The sequence below is a fragment of the Gossypium hirsutum genome, chromosome D04 (assembly GCF_007990345.1).
Source record: "Gossypium hirsutum isolate 1008001.06 chromosome D04, Gossypium_hirsutum_v2.1, whole genome shotgun sequence".
Lineage (NCBI taxonomy): Eukaryota > Viridiplantae > Streptophyta > Magnoliopsida > Malvales > Malvaceae > Gossypium > Gossypium hirsutum.
In genome coordinates this window covers 30,591,325-30,613,627 of record NC_053440.1, presented here as the reverse complement: position 1 = coordinate 30,613,627, position 22,303 = coordinate 30,591,325, and the positions used below count along the sequence as shown (strand labels likewise).

The 22,303-nt window shown below is 36.0% G+C and overlaps 1 non-coding gene across 1 annotated transcript; it reads right to left on the bottom strand.

Annotated features, from left to right (window-relative positions):
* Positions 1–21,147: 21,147 nt before the first annotated feature.
* LOC121216689 (small nucleolar RNA R71) lies at positions 21,148–21,254 on the bottom strand. Its single transcript, XR_005912869.1, has one exon. It is a non-coding gene; the product is annotated as a small nucleolar RNA R71 (small nucleolar RNA).
* Between the last annotated feature and the right edge of the window lie 1,049 nt (positions 21,255–22,303).

The following is a 22,303-nucleotide window of genomic DNA, read 5'->3' as shown; positions in this document are numbered from 1 at the left end:
ATCATGCCAATGTCCCAGACATTTTCTTACACGAATCACATAACGATGCCAATGTCTCAGACATGGTCTTACACATAATCACATCTCAGTATCCTAAGCTATTCCTAATGTTTGTATGGGACTTTCGGACCTCGTAACTTTGTCGATTCATGCTCGTACTCATCCAATCAACATTCAATTCAATTCAATGATAAGTTAACATTTAGAACACAATTTAATAACATTATTTAACATACGAACTTACGTCATTCGTTAAAACAACAAATTAGGTCGACTAATCTAATACGTAGTTTTTCTCCAATTTCTAGGTCCAAATCTTATTTTTCTCAATCTATATAATAACAAAATTTACTTATTTAATCACTAATTCACTCAATTTAACACATTAGGGAAATTTTACACTTTTGCCCCTATACTTTCACATTTTTTCAATTTAGTCTTTATCACATAAAATCACAATTTCATGAAATTAAACACAAACCCAAGCTAGCCAAATTTTGATTATTGCCATAACAGCCCACATTTTTCATTTATTCATACTTTTACCACATGATTTATCATTTTTCTCAATTTAGTCCAAACTTGACATTTTTACTCAAAATCACTTTACCAAACATGTAAAACTATCAACAAAATTTCATATTTCATCATCAAACATCAACTAACACATGTATTCAACAATGGCAACTATAAAAATCTTTAACAGTTTCAAAATCGGAGGTACGGGCTAGCTAGATTACGAAGCAACGATTTAAAAAACGTAGAAATTATTAAAAATCGAGCAAAAATGACTCACCAAATAAAGCACAAAACTTGGTCGAATATTAAAGCTTCCATGTCTATTGATCTTTCTCATTTTCAGTGGAAGATGATGAATAGAAAGATGAAATTTGGTTTTATTTTATTTATTATTATTATTTACCTTTACTTTAATGTTCTATAGCTATTTGACACTTTTAGCTAATAGAACACAAGTTTTATGGTTTATGCGATTTAGTCCTTTTTATCGAATTAACCACTCAAACAGTAAAATTTCTTTACGAAATTTTCACACGAACATTCTATCATACTGTAACATTAATAAAATAATAAAATAATTATTTTGACTTCATATTGTGGTCCCAAAATTACTGTTCTGACTAACCCTAAAATCAAGCTGTTACAATTACGTATCTAGTATGTAAGTTCATCCAAGTATAGTTAAGTTCATTGCCAATGCCATATAATTATTAAGTATTGTTTTATCTATGAGAAGTTCAATCTTTACTCGTGATATTCGATATTGAGCTTATATTCTTCAGTATATCTAGAACATGTGACAATGGATGAGGCGAGTTTAGCTTAGGTTAGATTGTATAAAAATTTATTCTTAAAAATGAGATGTTCTATACTCAGTTTTTTTTAATATAGCGAGTGTTTTCTGATGAACTTATGGTTTTTGAAGCCAAACTTAATCATTTTGCCATGACATTACTTCAGTAAAGGACAGTAGGCACTCCAATGCTTAGAATAGTCAAGTAAGTCAGCATCACTTTGTTTTCTCAATCGTGTTGTTAACTAGAAAGGTGAGTCTGAGTAAGAGTGTGTAATAAAGAAACGGGCACTCCATTGTAGCAACAGGTTGAGTTGCTAAGTAGGTAGTGGTTTGCTCCATCCATCTTTTTATCAAAAGCCTTAACTTCAAGAGTGGTTTATATTTAAATTGTGGCATGATTGAGTACTAGGTAATTCGGTGATTATCAAGTCAAAGAATTTTATGACATGCTAAATCCCCTAATTTTATAAAAGAAAAAAAGAAAAAGAATAATAAGAATAAAAAAATGAGAAGAGAAAAAAACAAGTACAAATAAATATCTTGTAAAAGGCTGTGAGCAAGGGTTACAAAGTAACTTGAGTTTAGGTAACAAATGAACTGAGTGCATTAGGAGATGTTTGCTATGGCCAGAAAGCATACATGAGTACTTAGGAAAATTTGTTTTTAAGAACAGATTTTTTGCGCTACCTTTGTTGAAACAAACCTTTGACATTCGACCAAGTTTTTTAGAGAAAAGAAGTCTGTTGAGAACTAATGTATATGCTATTCTTTTAATAGATTAACAATACAAGATAGTTATATGCAAGGGAAAAAATTTGTGCATTCATGCATTCGTATGTATTTTGCTTGAGGATAAACAATTACTCAGGTTTGGGGGTGGTGTGATAACTCTCGAAAAGAGTTATATTTCAGGCCTTTAGACCTAGCTAATTGCATGTACTTAAGTAAATTTAGTAGCATTTTAGGACATTTTATTCATATTTTCATCATTTCTGTAGGAGCTTGGACTGTGTTTAAATATTCGGTACTTTTAATTGTTTGTGGTAGGGATGTGTTTGGTGGTTTGGCAGGTGCAAGTTGAGGAATTAGAAATAAAGGAGTGAAGGTTTTCCAAGCCAAAAGGTTGGACATTTTGTCAGCATGAATGCCTTGGAAATGTCGCAAAGACCGAGTCAACACTCAAATAATACCATTCTCAGCCAAAGCGTACTTGTACCAGAAAAATCTAGCTAAAAAGGAGGAGAAGATAATCTTGGGTTGTTGGAAAAAGAATTTAGAAAGAGGAGAAGATAATTTTGGGTTGTTCAAAAAATAATTTAAAAAAGAGGAGAAGATAAACATGGGTTGTTGGATTTACCTTAGGGAAAATGCCTATAAAAAATCAAAATGAGGAAACCCAAAAGGACGAACAAGAGGGAGAGATCCTTAGGCAAGAATATAGGGTAGTGGCTGAGTTGTGATGGGAAGAGGAAGACGAAGGTAGTCCCTCTCAACCATCACAGGACACTGTGCTGCTAGAGTGTAAACTGTGCATGTGAAAGTTGTCTTTCCTAAGTCTTCCATAGTTCATACTTTATCTTCCATAAATTGAATGATGAAATTAGTGTTAGATGTTATTTTGGTTTTGAATTGTATGTGTCAACCTATGAGCTAAATCTCATCGAGTTGATTACATGATGAAACTTTTATTTTCTTTAATGGTTGAAGCATAGATTCGAATCAATTTACCGTTTCATTCAATTGTTTTATTTCTAAATTGTATGCGTGCAATTGTTGGACATAAACGATTGTGCAACATGCCCCTAAACTAATTTAATTCTGAAAAGTTTGGATTAGTTGGATCAAAATTGAATGGTATGAGGAAGTACTCAACAGATACTTGTAGTAGACTTTAGACATAGAGCATCGTTCGTACAAAAGGAAATAGTGCAGGGTATCATAAGAAAAGCCTATAGCATGGGCAAGGTAACTTGAGGTTTTTGCTCTCGAAAGAAGTAGACCACTTTAAAACTCTTCTAAGCAGTAGGTTGATTACAATTTTACCAAGACATTTTTGATAGTAATGATAGATTTTTAGTAATTCCAACCTTCCATATCAACATCGTATATCCCTTATCCCTTGCCATACTATCTTTTCTATCGCATCCTTTGTTTTTTTATTCTTTCAGTTGCATATTATTCATATAATCATTCTCATAATTGCCATTACATTTCTACTCTCGCTTTGCCATTGCGTTTCCAAGTATTCATTAATTCAACATATTGCATACATCATTATTCCTTAAATTGCCACAACATATTTATCGTTGTTTTGCTATAGAATTGATAACACTCTATTATAATAACTTGACCACTTTTGTTCCTCAATCTGATCCTCATGGGAACGATACTCACTCATCACTTTATTACTTGTTTCGACGTGTATACTTGCACAAATCACATATCATTTCACACACAACACTCTCCCTGGAGAAAAGTGTTACATTTGGATAGAAAATAAAAACTCATTCAGAGGTTTATTTGACTGTATGAAATCCGAGAAAGAACTGGACCAGTAGTTTACCATTTGGCATTACCTCCAGAACTTGATAGAATTCATAATATTTTCATGTTTTGATGCTTCGTCGCTATCGCTCTAAATCACTACATGTACTTTTTACGGATGAGATAGAATTTCAACCCTATATGACTTATAGTGAAGTATCAATTAGAATTGTAGCTCGGGAAGTGAAATAATTACAAAATAAACATGTACCGCTAGTTAAGTTATTATGGCACCGACTTAGAGTTAAGGAAGCTACGTGAGATCACAGTACCTGAACCTATTTTCAGTTAAGAAATTTCAAGGATGAAATTTTCTAAGGCGAGGAGACTTGTAACAACCTTTTCTTCAGTGGTGTCAGAAAAAGTGGTTTCGGGATAGCAAATCTGATGAGTAAGTCCATAATAATTATTATTGAATTCATATAAGTCAACTGTTATTTTATATCGAATTTTGACTTGACAAATTTTAGCTTTTGAAACAAATAGTGAAGAAAAATGGTATGTCTTGAAAGTTAAGTGGTTTTAGAAAATAAGGTATCGAGACCACGTTTTTGTAAACCGAGGCTAAAAATATTTTTATTAAATATTTACGGAGTTCTCATATTAGTATGTGAAGGTTTGGTTTAGAAATTTTAATGTTTGGTTAGTTAATTAAGGAAAAAGGTTTGAATTGTAAAAGACATAAAACTTAATCGCTATTAAAGTTTATTGACTAAATGGCTTAATTAGTGGAATTGAGAGGTTTTATGTTGCAAATAGACCATAATAATGTTAATGGATGGTAGAACCATAATTTATATGTTTTATGTTTTAATTTAATTATTAAAGTAATAATATTAATAAAACAAAAGTAAAAAAATATCATCTTCTTCATTTTTCATTTCTACAACTAAACCTCCATTTTTACACCTTGGAAGATTTGGCCAAGCTTAGATAATTGCATGTAAGTTATTTTATCATCTGTTTTTTTTTTTTGTAATTTTTATGTTTATGAGATCGTTGCAGCTAGGTCCAGCTAACATGTATCTCAATTTTCAAAACTGTTAAAGATTTTGGATTTTTCCATTAATGAATTTTAGTTGTTTTTTATGTTAGATGAAAGATTTATGCTTTTGATTATTCGTTAATACTACTTTGTACAAGAATTTTTTATTTTTTTGACCTAGGGACTAATATGAAATTTTGTAAAATTAGACCTATTAAAATGTAAATTTTTGAATGATTAAAGGCTGTATAGGGGTGCTGTGAAATTCGGTTATGGATATTAGGGGTTAAATGTGAAAATTTTAATATTTTTTGTTTTAGAGACTGAATTGAAAGAAATGTAAAAGTTTAGGGTAAAGGTATAAAATGTTATTAAAAGGAAAAAAATGTAAATTTAGATATATTATGACATTTAGACCACAAAACGGATCAATCAGTTGATAAACATGGGAAAGGAAAAGCCGTCGAGTAGCTGTCGTGTGTGGTTAGCTACCGTATTTTGGCAAGTTTTTAGAATAGATGGATAAATATATATGGTTATAACTTATGTTGATTGAAATTGTTGAAATTGAAAAGTGGATGGATATTGGGTATTGGAAATTTGATTATAAATTGTTTATAATTAAGTATAAAGTGAATATGTATGTATTTCAAAGTTGGGAAATGGTCGTGAAATATGAATTATATGATCTCATATTAATTTAATGGATTAAAATATATGTATGGTTATAATGGAACTGCATCCGATTTGTTAATGTACTGAATTCAGTTAAAATGCTTGTTTGAACGTAGTAAACGATTAGGATAAGATTGACATGCCAATAAGGTTAAAACGCACGTTTGTACGGGATTGCACTTTGGTGCCTTTATTAGAATTTTGAAGCTCTCTGGAGTGTTTTTGGATAACCCGAGTATCGAGTCATCTTGCTATGAAATCATTTGAATAGTGTTAAAACTATTTAATAGATTTTGATTTTATTCATTATAATGTTGTAAAAGAATAATCGTATCATTATGTTTCATTATAGCACCGATGTGATGAAAAATAGAGTTGTTTATATATATGAATGAGTTTGGTTTGAACCATTGTGGATATCAAATATATAAATGAACAAATGTTTCAACACTAATTTTATATGATCTTGTACATGGTTGTTAGATAAAGTAATTTAAGTTCATTTTGTATTCAAATGTAAATTGAGGTAAGTTGATTTTGAGTTTTATTTATGAACATACTAAGCTTCTTAAGCTTAGTTGATTTGTTCTTGTCTTTCTGTAGTTATCGTTTTGCAGAACTAATAAGGCAGATCCACTTTGGAGCTCACACTATCCAATTTTTGTTTCGGTAGTTTTCGATTTGGTTATTTTGGTTTGTGGCATGTATATAGGTCTTCGAAGTTAATGGATGTAGATTTATAGATGAGTTTGTAATTAAGTTAAAGTTGTTTAATGATGTTAAGTTCATGTGTTATAACGAACTCTTTTCGAATGTGATGTGTATAGTTGAAATGCTTTATTGAATGTGTTGGTAAATTGATGATTTGAGCTTTATGAATGGTATGCATAACCTGGTAATTGGTGAAACAAATGATAGCTTGTTTTGGTGTGTTGCTTGTAGATAGACCTAGAAATGGTCACTTTGATTTAGTATTGGCTGATGGAAATGAAAAGTTTGTTAGCATTTAAATGAAACTATTGTGTTGTTTATAACTCTGGTATGTAAGATTGTTATTTATGTATTAAATTGTGGTGTTAATGAGGGCACATTGGTTAGGCACATAAGTTGTATGAATTGGTATGTTTTAGGTATGTTATATGTCTTTTTGAAAAAGTGATTTTGGTTGGAAATGATATGGCTTGGTGTCTAAGTAATGGTGGTTGTTTTGGCTTGAAAATGAAGTCTTTTAGCTACACACAGCCTGGGACACAGGCTATGTCGTGTGTCTTATTGAACTTAAAGTTCAGGTTTTTCCACATGGCATCAGGCTGTTATATGGTTTGGCGACACGACCGTGTGACCCCAAATGCTATAGTGATCCGGAGGCAACAATAGAGTGTAGCAGTTGAGTAGAAACGGAAAGAGGAAACTGAAGGCCGTTCCTCTAAGCCACCACAGAAAACTATGTTGTTGGATGGTGGATTGTTTGGCGATAGCCATCTTCCTAAGTTCTTCCATTATTTCTTAATTTGTTCTCTCGTGAATTGAATTGATCGAAACAATGTTAAGTGTTATTTTTAACTTGAATTTTAATTGCCCGCCCTTGAGCTAAATTACATAAGGTTGGGATTACATGATGAAAACTTTTATTTTATTTAATGGTTAAAGCATATATTTTATTTAATCTGCTATTTCATTCAATTTTTTTTATTCCCTAATTGTGTGTATACATTCCCTAGACATAGATGAGTGTGCAGTATGCCTATAAACTGAATCTAATTCTGAAAAGGTTGGATTAGTTGTATTGAAATTGAATGATACAAGTGGGTATTCCACCGGATACTTCAAACAGACTCTAGACATAAGGCATCGTTTGTATAGAAAAAAGACAAAATAGTGTAGGGTACTGTAAACTTGTAACACCCCGAACCCGAGGCCGTCGCCGGAGTCGAACACGAGGTGTTAACAGACTTCAACCCACTTAAAAAAAAATTTTCCAGACAAGCTGCCAGTCTGCGTACTAGTTGCTAAAAAAATCATATCTCGAGTTCTGAAACTCGAAATCCAGTTCCGTAAATTTTCCCTGAAAATAGACTCATATACCCATCTACACATCTTTTCTAGAATTTTTGGTCGGACCAATTAGTACAGTTTATTAGTCAAAGTCTCCCATGTTACAGGGATCGACTACACTGACCTTTGTGCATTACGACTTCGATATCTCCCTGCACAGAGTTTCAATACTGATGCCGTTTGTTTCTATAGAAAATAGACTCAGAGAGGAATCTATACATATATGGTATGACTCCTAATTATCTCTGGTTGATTTATAATGAATTTCCAAAGTCGGAACAGGGAATCCAGAAACTGTTCTGGCCCTATCTCACGAGAACCTGAATATCTCTTAACATACTGTCCATATGATCTTTTCGTTGCTTCTATATGAAAATAGACTCATCAAGCTTCGAATACATAATTTATTCATCAATAAATTCCACTCCTACTATTTTTTTCTGATTTTTCAATCTCATGTCACTGATGCTGCCAGCATCTGTTACGAAAGTAACTAGGTCCATTTCATGCCTACTCCTTGATCCAACTCAATCGAACATTCATGCCATTTTCGCATGGCTTAAAGTTTACATACCAAAGTTCAAACACAACATAATAGCCTATACATGCCGAAATGTTCTCCTAAGCCGACTAAGAAGAAAGTACCAAAACTTGCTATCCGGTGTGATGACTTCGATGACGGCCCGACCACGCAAAAAGAGATGTGTCCAAGAAACCTAGAATAGGTGACAAGGAAACACCGAGTGAGTTTATAACTCAGTAAGTCATAAGCTATGCACTACCATCCATCAATAACATTATCACAAGAGAAAACAAAATGGAACGAGGCTAATTACTCCATCCATTCCGAACCATACCATAGTTCCTCCGACCTATCGGTTTAATTTCAAACCAATTTATGCATTCACAATCCACATACTCATCAATAGGATATTCGAGGCATTATCATAAATCATTTTATTTTCGTTACAAACATACAACTAAACGGCCTTTCACCCATTCTACGATAAATTTCATGTACGTGACTTCAAGTATATTTGTCACATAGGTTCAAACTTACCAAGCTCAACACCAAGTATAGACATAGCACCTATTAGCCATGAACTCAAGACACTTACCCGATCCGCTGTCCGTGATCGACTCAATAGCGTCGCACACTTAGTGTCCATAATGATTCAAGAATATATATTAAGTCCGCACACTCAGTGCTATATAATCAACTCGCACACTTAGTGCTACATAATCAAACTCGCACACTTAGTGCTACATAGTCAACTCGCACACTTAGTGCTACATAGTCAAACTCGCACACTTAGTGCTACATAGTCAATTCGCACACTTAGTGCTGCACAATTTAAACCCGCACACGTAGCGCCAATCTCATGGTCATAAATGTTTATACTCGCACATTTAGTGCCGAGATCAACAACTCAATACATCTCATCTCTTTTCTTTTCATTCAACACTTTCATCATCACATACATACATGCATATATATATTTATTCATTCCATTCAGCATCATTACATAAACGTTATGACCATTTGAATTAATACCAACTATATGCTTAATGACTTACCTCGTGTTGGGTAAGACGGTTCCAACTCGGCTACTCGATGACCTTTTCTTTGCCTTTGCTCGATTCACCTCCTTTAACTCCTTGAGCTTAATCAATAATTTAACTAGTTTAACCACCTTGCTAAATATTTACAATCCAATTTCACATGTATATGTATGTTAGTATATTCGGCTAATAACCTCATGCAACTACCATATCATCAAAAATCTAATCACACATGCACATGCATTAGGTAAGTTACCTTTGCTAATTTTAAACCCAATATCACACAAGCTCTCAAGTGATGGCCGAATGCTTCTTTTGTTACCCAACTAATCATTCGACAATTTCATCCCCTTTACCACCCTTTTATGCCTAATTATCTAAATCAAGATAAGATCATCAACATGCCTAACCATAGCCGAATGTGCAACATTAATCTATCACCTCTATCTCTTAAATACTATCAAGTTCATTTACTTCTAATTTCTTAAGTTCAACATCTTAATGCCCGTTATAGCCACTCCCATAATCTAAATTTAAAAATCGGCAACACCCACATTTCAACTATCTTAGCCGAATACTCCTCAACACTTAGACTAAAGTATGCACATTAAACTTAATACAACTTTCATTATTCCTTTCACCCTCAAACATAATTTATAAATCTTGCCCTTCCTTCCATGTTTCGGTCAATTATTCAAATTACCTCATAACATGAACATTCTTTTCAACTAATCTAGCATGACTCATTCGGCCTTAACAAAGAACCACTTTTCATACAAGGACAAAAAATAAATCAAATGAACCTCCCATTTAAACCCCATTCTATCTTCTACTTACTCAATAATACATGTTTCTTAGTTCATATTCATCTATAACCATTTCAAATCACATACTACAAAACATCATCAATTTGGCATATAAGAACATAACCAAAGGTTTCTTGCAACACAACTCAAAAATCAACGCATGGGTCATGTTATGAGCATCAAAACAACTCAACTTCACAAAAAAATGCCAAAAGAACCACATGATATCATACCTTAATCTATAAACTCACTTGGCCGAATGTCCTAGCTTCCATTTTTCTTTTCTTTTCCTTATGGTTTCGGCAAGATGATAGAAAAGATGATGGAACTTTGTTTTTATCACCACTTACTAATATAAATTTATTATACATAATTCCCACCAAATATAAAAAAATGAAGACAAGGGAACACCATAATGCATGCGTATGTTGGCCGGCCATTCACAATCAAAAATGGTCTATTTGACATGCAAGTCCACTCTTTTTGGTACATGCACTAATAGACCATTTTAAATTGGACTATCATATTTTCACCATGTCTCAAATCGATCCCTATTAACAATTTCTCATGCAATTGATAAAATTAGGGAATGAAACTTCCAGATACTCATGTTCACACATAATAAGCATAGAATATAGCAATTAATTATTTTACGACTCGGTCTTGTGGTCCCGAAACCACTTTCCGACTAGGGTCACATTAGGGCTGTCACAACTCTCCCCCACTTAAGAAATTTTCGTCCTCGAAAAGCTTACCAGTAAATAGGTTTGGGTATCGTTCTTTCATCGAACTCTCGGTTTCCCAAGTAGCTTCCTCGATCCCGTGTTTGAGCCATAAGACCTTTACTAACGGAACCCTTTTGTTCCGCAACTCCTTCACTTCACGAGCTAGGATACACATCGGCTCTTCTTCATAACTCATATCGGCTTGAATTTCAACCTTCGACAGACTAATTATGTGCGAAGGATCAGATCTATAGCGTCGAAGCATCGAAACATGAAAGACATCGTGTATCCTTTCAAGTTCAGGGGGCAAAATCAATCTATATGCAACCGGACCAACTCGTTCGGAGATTTCGTACGGCCCAATGAATCTCGGGCTCAACTTGCCCTTACGGCCAAACTTGAGTACCTTTTTCCAAGGCGAAACTTTAAGGAACACTTTATCTCCCACCTGATATTCAATGTCCTTTCGTTTCAAGTCCGCATACAATTTCTGACGATCTGTGGCTGCCTTCAGACTTTCACGGATTACCTTTACTTTCTGTTCGGCATCTTTAATCAAATCAACTCCGAAAATTTTACTTTCACCGAGCTCGGTCCAAAACAATGGTGTACGGCATTTACGACCGTACAAAGCCTCGTAAGGTGCCATCTTAATACTTGATTGAAAACTATTGTTGTAAGCGAATTCAATCAAAGATAAATACCGTTCCCATGAACCACTAAACTCGAGGATGCAACATCTCAACATATCCTCAAGTATCTGAATCATCCGCTCGGATTGACCATCGGTTTGTGGATGAAAAGCGGTGCTAAAATGCAGCTTGGTACCCAACGCTTCTTGCAATTTCTTCCAAAATCGCGAGGTGAATCTCGGATCTCTATCCGACACGATAGAAATAGGTACTCCATGTAATCTCAAAATCTGAGAAACATACAATTCGGCTAGTTTATCCAATGAAAAATCCGTACGCACAGGGATAAAGTGAGCCGACTTAGTCAGTCTATCAACAACAACCCAGATCGCATCCTTCTTACTTGTTGACAATGGTAGTCCGGACACAAAGTCCATTGTGACTCGATCCCATTTCCACTCGGGTATCATGATCGGCTGAAGTAATCCTGAAGGCACTTGATGTTCCGCTTTCACTTGTTGACATATTAAACATCTCGAAACAAAGTCGGAGATGTCCCGTTTCATACCATGCCACCAAAACCATCGTTTCAAATCGTTGTACATTTTTGTACTCCCCGGGTGAATTGACATTCGGCTACAATGAGCTTCGTTCAGAATCATCGAAATGAGTTCTGAATTTCTTGGAACACACAACCGACTTCTGAACCTCAAACAATCGTCATCATCAATTTGAAATTCGGATTCCATATTCGGAATACATTCAGCCCGTTTTGCAACCAATTCATCGTCGACTTTCTGAGCTTCACTAATTTGATGAATCAATGATGGTTTGGCCTTTAATTCAGCTACTAACACATTGTCGGGTAGAACAGACAAGTGCACATTCATCGCTCGTAAAGCAAACAGCGATTTTTGCTTAAGGCGTCCGCAACCACATTAGCCTTTCCCGGGTGGTAATCAATGACAAGCTCGTAATCTTTCAACAACTCAAGCCAACGTCTTTGTCGCAGATTTAAGTCTCTTTGAGTCATCAAATATTTGAGACTTTTGTGATCCGAAAATACATGGCACTTTTCGCCAAACAAATAATGTCGCCATATTTTCAAAGCAAATACGATGGCGGCTAGCTCGAGATCATGGGTTGGATAATTTCTCTCGTGTGGCTTCAATTGTCTCGACGCATAGGCCACAACTCGACCTTCTTGCATCAATACGCAACCCAACCCGAGTAGGGATGCGTCACTATAAATGACAAACTCTTTGCCTGATTCGGGTTGCACTAAAATTGGAGCTTCAGTCAAATGAGTTTTCAGTTGATCGAAGCCTTTCTGACATTTCTCCGTCCATTCAAACTTAGCATCCTTTTGAAGTAGCTTCGTCATTGGTGTGGCTATCATCGAGAAACCTTTGACAAATCGTCGGTAATAACCGGCGAGTCCCAAAAAGCTCCGACCCTCAGTAATACTTCTCGGAGGTTTCTAGTTAAGTATGGCTGAGATTTTGTTCGGGTCAACTCGAATACCCGATGCGGATACCACATGACCCAAGAAGCTAACCTCTCTTAACCAGAACTCACACTTACTGAACTTAGCATATAACTTCTTATCCCGCAAAACTTGCAACACTAATCTCAAGTGTTCAGCATGTTCGATCTCATTTCTTGAATAGACCAAGATGTCATCAATGAACACAACTACGAACCGATCCAAATATGGTCTGAAGATCCGATTCATCAAATCCATAAATACCGCAGGGGCATTAGTGAGCCCAAACGGCATCACTAAGAACTCGTAGTGACCATATCTCGTCCTGAAGGCAGTTTTGGGTATGTCCGATTCTCGAATTCGCAACTGATAATAGCCCGATCTCAGATCTATTTTTGAGAACATTGAGGCTCCCTTCAGTTGGTCGAACAAATCATCGATACGCGGTAACGGATACTTATTCTTTATCGTCACTTTATTCAGTTGACGATAGTCAACGTACAACCTCATGGTTCCGTCCTTCTTTTTCACGAACAATATTGGTGCACCCCAAGGTGAGAAACTCGGTCGAGCGAAACCTCTATCCGTCAACTCTTGCAATTGAGCTTTCAATTCTTTTAACTCGGTTAGTGCCATACGATACGGAGCTATCGAAATTGGCGTAGTTCCAGGTACAAGCTCAATACCAAACTCTATCTCCCGAACAGGTGGCAAACCCGGTAACTCTTCAGGAAACACATCCGGGTATTCACAAACCACCGGCACAGATTCGGGTTTCTTTTCTAACTCTTTGTCATCAAGTACATACGCAAGTATGCTTCGCACCCTTTTCTTACATATTTCTGGGCCAACATTGCTGATATTACAGCTGGCAACCCCCTTAAGTCCGCAGACTCAACTCGGATTATCTCGTTATTTGTGCACCTCAAATCGATAGTCTTACTTTTGCAATTCACAACCGCATCATGCGCGGTCAACCAATCCAAACCAAGAATAACATCAAGTTCATCAAACGGCAAAAGCATCAAGTCCGCCGGAAAACAAGAACCTCGAATTACTAGGGGACATCTCTTACACACTTTGTCGACAAGCACGTAACGACCCAAGGGATTTGACACCCGAATTACGAACTCAGTAGACTCAACAGGTAGAGTCTTACTGGATGCTAAGGTTTCACATACATATGAATGAGTAGAGCCAGGGTCAATCAATGCAATCACATTAGTATCAAAGAGAGTAAAGGTACCAGTGATGACGTCAGGGGAGGATGCCTCCTCTCGTGCGCGAATGGCATATGCTCTAGCAGGAGTACGGTTCTCGGCTCGAACAGCCGTATCAGAGGTCCCTCTCTGACTACCACCCCTACCTCCTAAAATTCTCGGTGGTCTACCTCTAGTTGTCACTCCACTAGGTCTTGCACCTTGAATCTTATTCTTCTCATCAAGCTCCGTGCAATCTCTAATGAAGTGGTCCTTCGAACCGCATCCGTAACAGGCCCTGTTAATAGTCTTACCCCAACATTCACCTATGTGTCGTCTTCCACATTGGGGACATTCAGGTTTCTCTAGACGATTATTGCCCACACTAGCTACCGAAGTAGCTCGGGAGTCCGTCGATGGTCTTGCTCTGATGGAAATTCCCGCAGTCGTCCTCGACTTATTAGTGTCCTCCCTGAACTTCTTTACGGCTGAGAATGGAGCTTTACCCGTCGATCTTTTACGATAGTCTCTAGCCTCAAATTCAGCCTTCTTCTTCTCCTTTCCAAGTTCTTCCGCCTTGCAGGCTCGTTCGACTAGTGTTACGAATTCTTTTATTTCCAAAATACCCATTAGTAGCTTTAAATCTTCATTCAATCCTTCTTCGAATCTTTTGCACATAGCAACCTCATCAGCTACACACTCCCGGGCATACCTACTGAGTCTTACGAATTCATGTTCGTATTCAGATACTGTCATACGGCCTTGCTTAAGTTCCAAGAATTCCTTACGCTTTTGATCAATGAACCGTTGACTAATATATTTCTTTCGAAATTCCGTCTGAAAGAAGTCCCAAGTTACTCGTTCGTTTGGGACTATGGAAATCAGGGTCCTCCACCAATAGTAGGCTGAGTCCCGCAACAAGGATATAGCACACTTTAGACATTCATCGGGTGTGCATGACAGTTCATCAAACACCCGAATGGCGTTATCAAGCCAGAACTCGGCCCTTTCAGCATCATCAGTAACTATGGCCCTGAACTCCTCAGCCCCGCGCTTCCTAATCAAGTCTACAGGATCAGTAACTGATGGCATTACTGGCTCCGGGGGTGGATTATTCAAATTCGGGAATTGTTGGACAGCCGGATTGGTTCGGGCATACTGCGCGACCCATTCATTCATCATGGCAAAGAAGGCTTGTTTAGCCCCCTCACCTTGATTATTCGCAGATGACTGAGGTTCAACAGGCGGCGTCCCTTGTGCAGGAGCAGCCGCTACACTTTCAATGTCATCCGCCAAGGTTCTCTCTACACCGGGATCCATTTACTAATCAAAACATAAATTTTAACCGTCAGAAGTCATCACACAGTTAAACATTAACATTCGGCATGTATAGCTAGACTCATACGTGCTATGGTAGTCCTAGAACCGACTAAACCATAGCTCTGATACCAATCAAATGTAACACCCCGAACCCGAGGCCTCGCCAGAGTCGAACACGAGGTGTTAACAGACTTCAACCCACTTAAAAAAAAAAATTTTCCAGACAAGCTGCCAGTCTGCGTACTAGTTGCTAAAAAAATCATATCTCGAGTTCTGAAACTCGAAATCCAGTTCCGTAAATTTTCCCTGAAAATAGACTCATATTCCCATCTACACATTTTTTTCTAGAATTTTTTGTCGGACCAATTAGTACAGTTTATTAGTCAAAGTCTCCCATGTTACAGGGATCGACTACACTGACCTTTGTGCATTACGACTTGGATATCTCCCTGCACAGAGTTTCAATACTGATGCCGTTTGTTTCTATAGAAACTAGACTCAGAGAGGAATCTATACATATATGGTATGACTCCTAATTATCTCTGGTTGATTTATAATGAATTTCCAAAGTCAGAACAGGGAATCCAGAAACTGTTCTGGCCCTGTCTCACGAGAACCTGAATATCTCTTAACATACTGTCCATATGATCTTTTCGTTGCTTCTATATGAAAATAGACTCATCAAGCTTCGAATACATAATTTGTTCATCAATAAATTCCACTCCTACTATTTTTTTGTGATTTTTCAATCTCATGTCACTGCTGCTGCCAGCATCTGTTACGAAAGTAACTAGGTCCATTTCATGCCTACTCCTTGATCCAACTCAATCGAACATTCATGCCATTTTCGCATGGCTTAAAGTTTACATACCAAAGTTCAAACACAACATAATAGCCTATACATGCCGAAATGTTCTCCTAAGCCGACTAAGAAGAAAGTACCAAAACTTGCTATCCGGTGTGATGACTTCGATGACGGCCCGACCACGCAAAAAGAGATGTGTCCAAGAAACCTAGAATAGGTGACAAGGAAACACCGAGTGAGTTTATAACTCAGTAAGTCATAAGCTATGCACTACCATCCATCAATAACATTATCACAAGAGAAAACAAAATGGAACGAGGCTAATTACTCCATCCATTCCGAACCATACCATAGTTCCTCCGACCTATCGGTTTAATTTCAAACCAATTTATGCATTCACAATCCACATACTCATCAATAGGATATTCGAGGCATTATCATAAATCATTTTATTTTCGTTACAAACATACAACTAAACGGCCTTTCACCCATTCTACGATAAATTTCATGTACGTGACTTCAAGTATATTTGTCACATAGGTTCAAACTTACCAAGCTCAACACCAAGTATAGACATAGCACCTATTAGCCATGAACTCAAGACACTTACCCGATCCGCTGTCCGTGATCGACTCAATAGCGTCGCACACTTAGTGCCCATAATGATTCAAGAATATATATTAAGTCCGCACACTCATTGCTATATAATCAACTCGCACACTTAGTGCTACATAATCAAACTCGCACACTTAGTGCTACATAGTCAACTCGCACACTTAGTGCTACATAGTCAAACTCGCACACTTAGTGCTACATAGTCAATTCGCACACTTAGTGCTGCACAATTTAAACCCGCACACGTAGCGCCAATCTCATGGTCATAAATGTTTATACTCGCACATTTAGTGCCGAGATCAACAACTCAATACATCTCATCTCTTTTCTTTTCATTCAACACTTTCATCATCACATACGTACATGCATATATATATTTATTCATTCCATTCAGCATCATTACATAAACGTTATGACCATTTGAATTAATACCAACTATATGCTTAATGACTTACCTCGTGTTGGGTAAGACGGTTCCAACTCGGCTACTCGATGACCTTTTCTTTGCCTTTGCTCGATTCACCTCCTTTAACTCCTTGAGCTTAATCAATAATTTAACTAGTCTAACCACCTTGCTAAATATTTACAATCCAATTTCACATGTATATGTATGTTAGTATATTCGGCTAATAACCTCATGCAACTACCATATCATCAAAAATCTAATCACACATGCACATGCATTAGGTAAGTTACCTTTGCTAATTTTAAACCCAATATCACACAAGCTCTCAAGTGATGGCCGAATGCTTCTTTTGTTACCCAACTAATCATTCGACAATTTCATCCCCTTTACCACCCTTTTATGCCTAATTATCTAAATCAAGATAAGATCATCAACATGCCTAACCATAGCCGAATGTGCAACATTAATCTATCACCTCTATCTCTTAAATACTATCAAGTTCATTTACTTCTAATTTCTTAAGTTCAACATCTTAATGCCCGTTATAGCCACTCCCATAATCTAAATTTAAAAATCGGCAACACCCACATTTCAACTATCTTAGCCGAATACTCCTCAACACTTAGACTAAAGTATGCACATTAAACTTAATACAACTTTCATTATTCCTTTCACCCTCAAACATAATTTATAAATCTTGCCCTTCCTTCCATGTTTCGGTCAATTATTCAAATTACCTCATAACATGAACATTCTTTTCAACTAATCTAGCATGACTCATTCGGCCTTAACAAAGAACCACTTTTCATACAAGGACAAAAATAAATCAAATGAACCTCCCATTTAAACCCCATTCTATCTTCTACTTACTCAATAATACATGTTTCTTAGTTCATATTCATCTATAACCATTTCAAATCACATACTACAAAACATCATCAATTTGGCATATAAGAACATAACCAAAGGTTTCTTGCAACACAACTCAAAAATCAACGCATGGGTCATGTTATGAGCATCAAAACAACTCAACTTCACAAAAAAATGCCAAAAGAACCACATGATATCATACCTTAATCTATAAACTCACTTGGCCGAATGTCCTAGCTTCCATTTTTCTTTTCTTTTCCTTATGGTTTCGGCAAGATGAGAGAAAAGATGATGGAACTTTTTTTTTATCACCACTTACTAATATAAATTTATTATACATAATTCCCACCAAATATAAAAAAATGAAGACAAGGGAACACCATAATGCATGCGTATGTTGGCTGGCCATTCACAATCAAAAATGGTCTATTTGACATGCAAGTCCACTCTTTTTGGTACATGCACTAATAGACCATTTTAAATTGGACTATCATATTTTCACCATGTCTCAAATCGATCCCTATTAACAATTTCTCATGCAATTGATAAAATTAGGGAATGAAACTTCCACATACTCATGTTCACACATAATAAGCATAGAATATAGCAATTAATTATTTTACGACTCGGTCTTGTGGTCCCGAAACCACTTTCCGACTAGGGTCACATTAGGGCTGTCACAAAACTGAAAAATATATAGGATTTTTCCTATATAATTCATCACCTTTTTACTTAAATTTATTGTTAAAACCAAGTAATTATTTAATAAATTAATGAAATATGCAAAAATATGAAATTAGGACATGGAAATTATTAAAATGTGATTTTATGCTTTATTATATAGTTTTCATGCATAAAATGACTTATTTTATATTAGTTTGAGCATATTATATTTTTAAGCTATAAAGTGAGCCATGCATGATTAAATTAAATAATAAAATATAAAGTTATATTTAATAATTCATTTTAAATATTTCATTAATAAATTGGGTTTTAATTAATTACGTAAATTAATTAATTGAAGTGGTTAAAATTATAATATTTGGTCCTCTAAACTATCTACTATTTTTGGACAGGTTTAAGAGTTTTCTCTACTTGCAAAACCGTCCAAATTGGGGACCAAGTCAAACCAATTTTCGGCTGAACATGGCTAATCATAAATCAATTTTTGGTTTAACTACACAAGGTCCTTGAAGAGTTGAAGAAATCAGAGATTTTCCTGAAGATTTGCTGTTGACCGAGTCTTAGTCTTGAGTTGTGGTGGCACTCAAATTGACAAAAAATCAAGAAGAATCAGCCACATTTCCTCAACTCATGGCCGGCCATCCTTGGAAGAAGTTTCAAAAGATGGACACCAAACTAGCTCCCTTGCCTCACCTATAAATAAGATTTCATTTCTCTTGTTTTGAATCATCCATCACTCATTCATCATTCTCTCATCTCTCAACTCTCTTAGCTATCTTTCCCCCTCACGCCTATCATCATCCTTGCATAAGGATTTTTAGCAAAATTAGCCTCTTAAAGAACCTTGGTCGGCCACCTTGGAGAACCATCATCAAAGGAGCAAAGGAAAGAAGCGAAGGAGCCTCATCAATCAGAGTCTTGAGTGATAGCCACTCTGAATTCAGTTTAATCTTTCTTTTCTTTAATTTAATCCAAAGATGTTTTCTATGCGTAATTTTTTCTTGTTTACAACAATGTTAGCTGAATTTTATTTAAGCTAGGATGATTGTTTTGACTAAATAATATTTATTTGATTCATGCTTATAATGTTTGTGCCTGAATCGATCATGTTTTAATTAAAATCAAGTCTGTATTTCATTCATACGTGATTGGAATGCACCTAAATTAGCTGAGCGATCCTGACCAGACGACGGCTAATGGACACATAATTGAAATGTGCATGCTCAATTTATATCCTAACTTGATTAAATTGTAGGTTGCATAAAAACTCTGACCAAGCTCTATTATCTGCATAGTTTTTAGATTTGTGTGATTAAATTGTTTCAAACCTGACACGTCCCTGTTACTTCTCACGAATACTAAGAAGATTCCAAAAGGAACTAATTTGGTTCCGAAACTCATGAAAAATTGAGTTGCCATGAAATTTTTTTTCCGAATGTTATTAAGAATGTTGATAATAAATTGAGTTTAATTAAAGTAATTGTCCTAGTTATTTATGTTATAATTATTGCAAAATTGTGTTTAATTTTACTAAAATCTATTTCATTTAGTTTGCATACTTACGAAAAATTGCATTAGGGATCATTGAATTTAGTTTAATATATTTTAATCACCACTTTTCAACTATATTGTGTTTTTATTTACCAAATTGTTAATATAATTTTACAAATTAAGTGACTTAGCTTAAATACAATTCTTGTGGAGACGATAACTCGATACTTACATATTACTTGATAATGATTGTGTAAACTTGCACAAACCTACGCGTTACAAGTTTTTAGCATCGTTGCTGGGGATCGTCAACTGTTGCCATAGTCATTTTTTTTCGTGAAATTATTTATTTTCAATTTGATTTATTTCGAACATTACTAACTTATTCTTTTTAATTTTTGTGATTTTCTTTTCAGGTGTTTGTGAGCTTAGATCGAATTATCAATTTACTCCTATAGACCTTGAAATTGAGCGAACTTTCAGACAAAGAAGACGTGAACGAACAGCTCAAAGACAAGTCGAGATGGACCTTGGAAATCAGAATCAAGGCCAAGGTAATGAAGTCGATTATGTACGAAACCCTATCCTCATTACCGATGATAGGGATCGATGCATTAGAGAACATGCTATGCCACTTTTCAGTGAGTTAAACCCAGGAATTAGAAGGCCAGATATTGAGGGAACCCAGTTTGAATTGAAACCAGTGATGTTTCAAATGCTACAAACGATGGGCCAATTTAGTGGTATGCCCACGGAAGATCCACATCTCCACCTTCGATTGTTTATGGAGGTGAGTGATTCATTCAAGATAGCCGGTGTCATTGAAGACGCACTAAGGTTGAAGTTGTTTCCATACTCGTTGTGAGATTGAGCACGAGCATGGCTCAATTCATTGGCACTAAGTCTAATTTACATGGTAAGAATTAGCAGAGAGATTTTTGGTTAAGTATTTCCCACCTAGCAAAAACACAAAGTTGAGGAATGAGATCACAACTTTCCAACAATTGGATGATGAGTATTTGTATGAGGCTTAGGAGCGATTCAAGGAGTTACTTCGTAAGTGTCCTCATCATAGGATTTCTTATTGTATCCAGTTGGAGACATTCTATAATGGTCTCAATGCACATGCAATATTGATGGTAGATGCTTCTACAAATGGTGCAATTTTGTCTAAGTCTTATAATGAGGCTGATGAGATCATCGAGAGGATTGCATGTAATAACTATCAATGGCCAAAAAATCAAACAGCTTCAGGAAGACCTGTAGCTGAAGTTTATGAAGTTGACTCCCTCACTTCGTTATCAGCTCAGGTATCGTCTATTTCCCCTATGTTAAAATAGTTAACTGCCAATAGTAGTAATAATTTTGCAGCTCTGCCACCAAGTCCTTTCGAAATAGTTTCCTATGTGTACTGTGGGGAGGTCATTCTTTTGAGAATTGTCCATCAAATTCCGAGTAAATGTACTATGTGGGAAACCAATATCAAAATAGGAGTGGGCAAGGACCCCACTCCAACTTCTACAATCCTTCATGGCATAATCATCCTAACTTTTCTTGGAGTAACCAAGGAAATAGACCAAACAACAACTTATTGCAGCAAAGACCCAACCAATCTCAAGGGTTTAATCAGTAAGCTCCAAACCACCTCAAGCTGAGGTATCAAACAGTTTGGAGAACTTGTTGAAAGCGTACATGGCAAAGAATGATGCTTTGATCCAAAGCCAAGTAGCAACACTGAAAAATTTGGAAAACCAAATGGGTGAGTTAGCTACGAAGCTATGTAATAGACCGCAAGGAACCTTATCGAGCGATACTGAGAATCCAAGAAATTTGGGTAAAGAACATATCAAGGCAGTTGTAAAATTCTAGAACCCCGATTGATTGATGTCGAAGATAAGCCCGTTGAGAAGAATCAACCAGCTGTTGAAGTTCCTACACCAAAGGAATCAGAAAATGCAAAGTATGACAATGTAAACCCTGACTTAGTGAATTCAGATATTTTAACATCTTCTTTGGATGTAGATTTACCAACTCAGAAAAGTTGTCCAGTTCAATCGAAAGTTCCATCACCTCCATATCTGTAAAGATTGCAGCAACACAAGCAGAAATAGGAGGTGCAATTCAAGA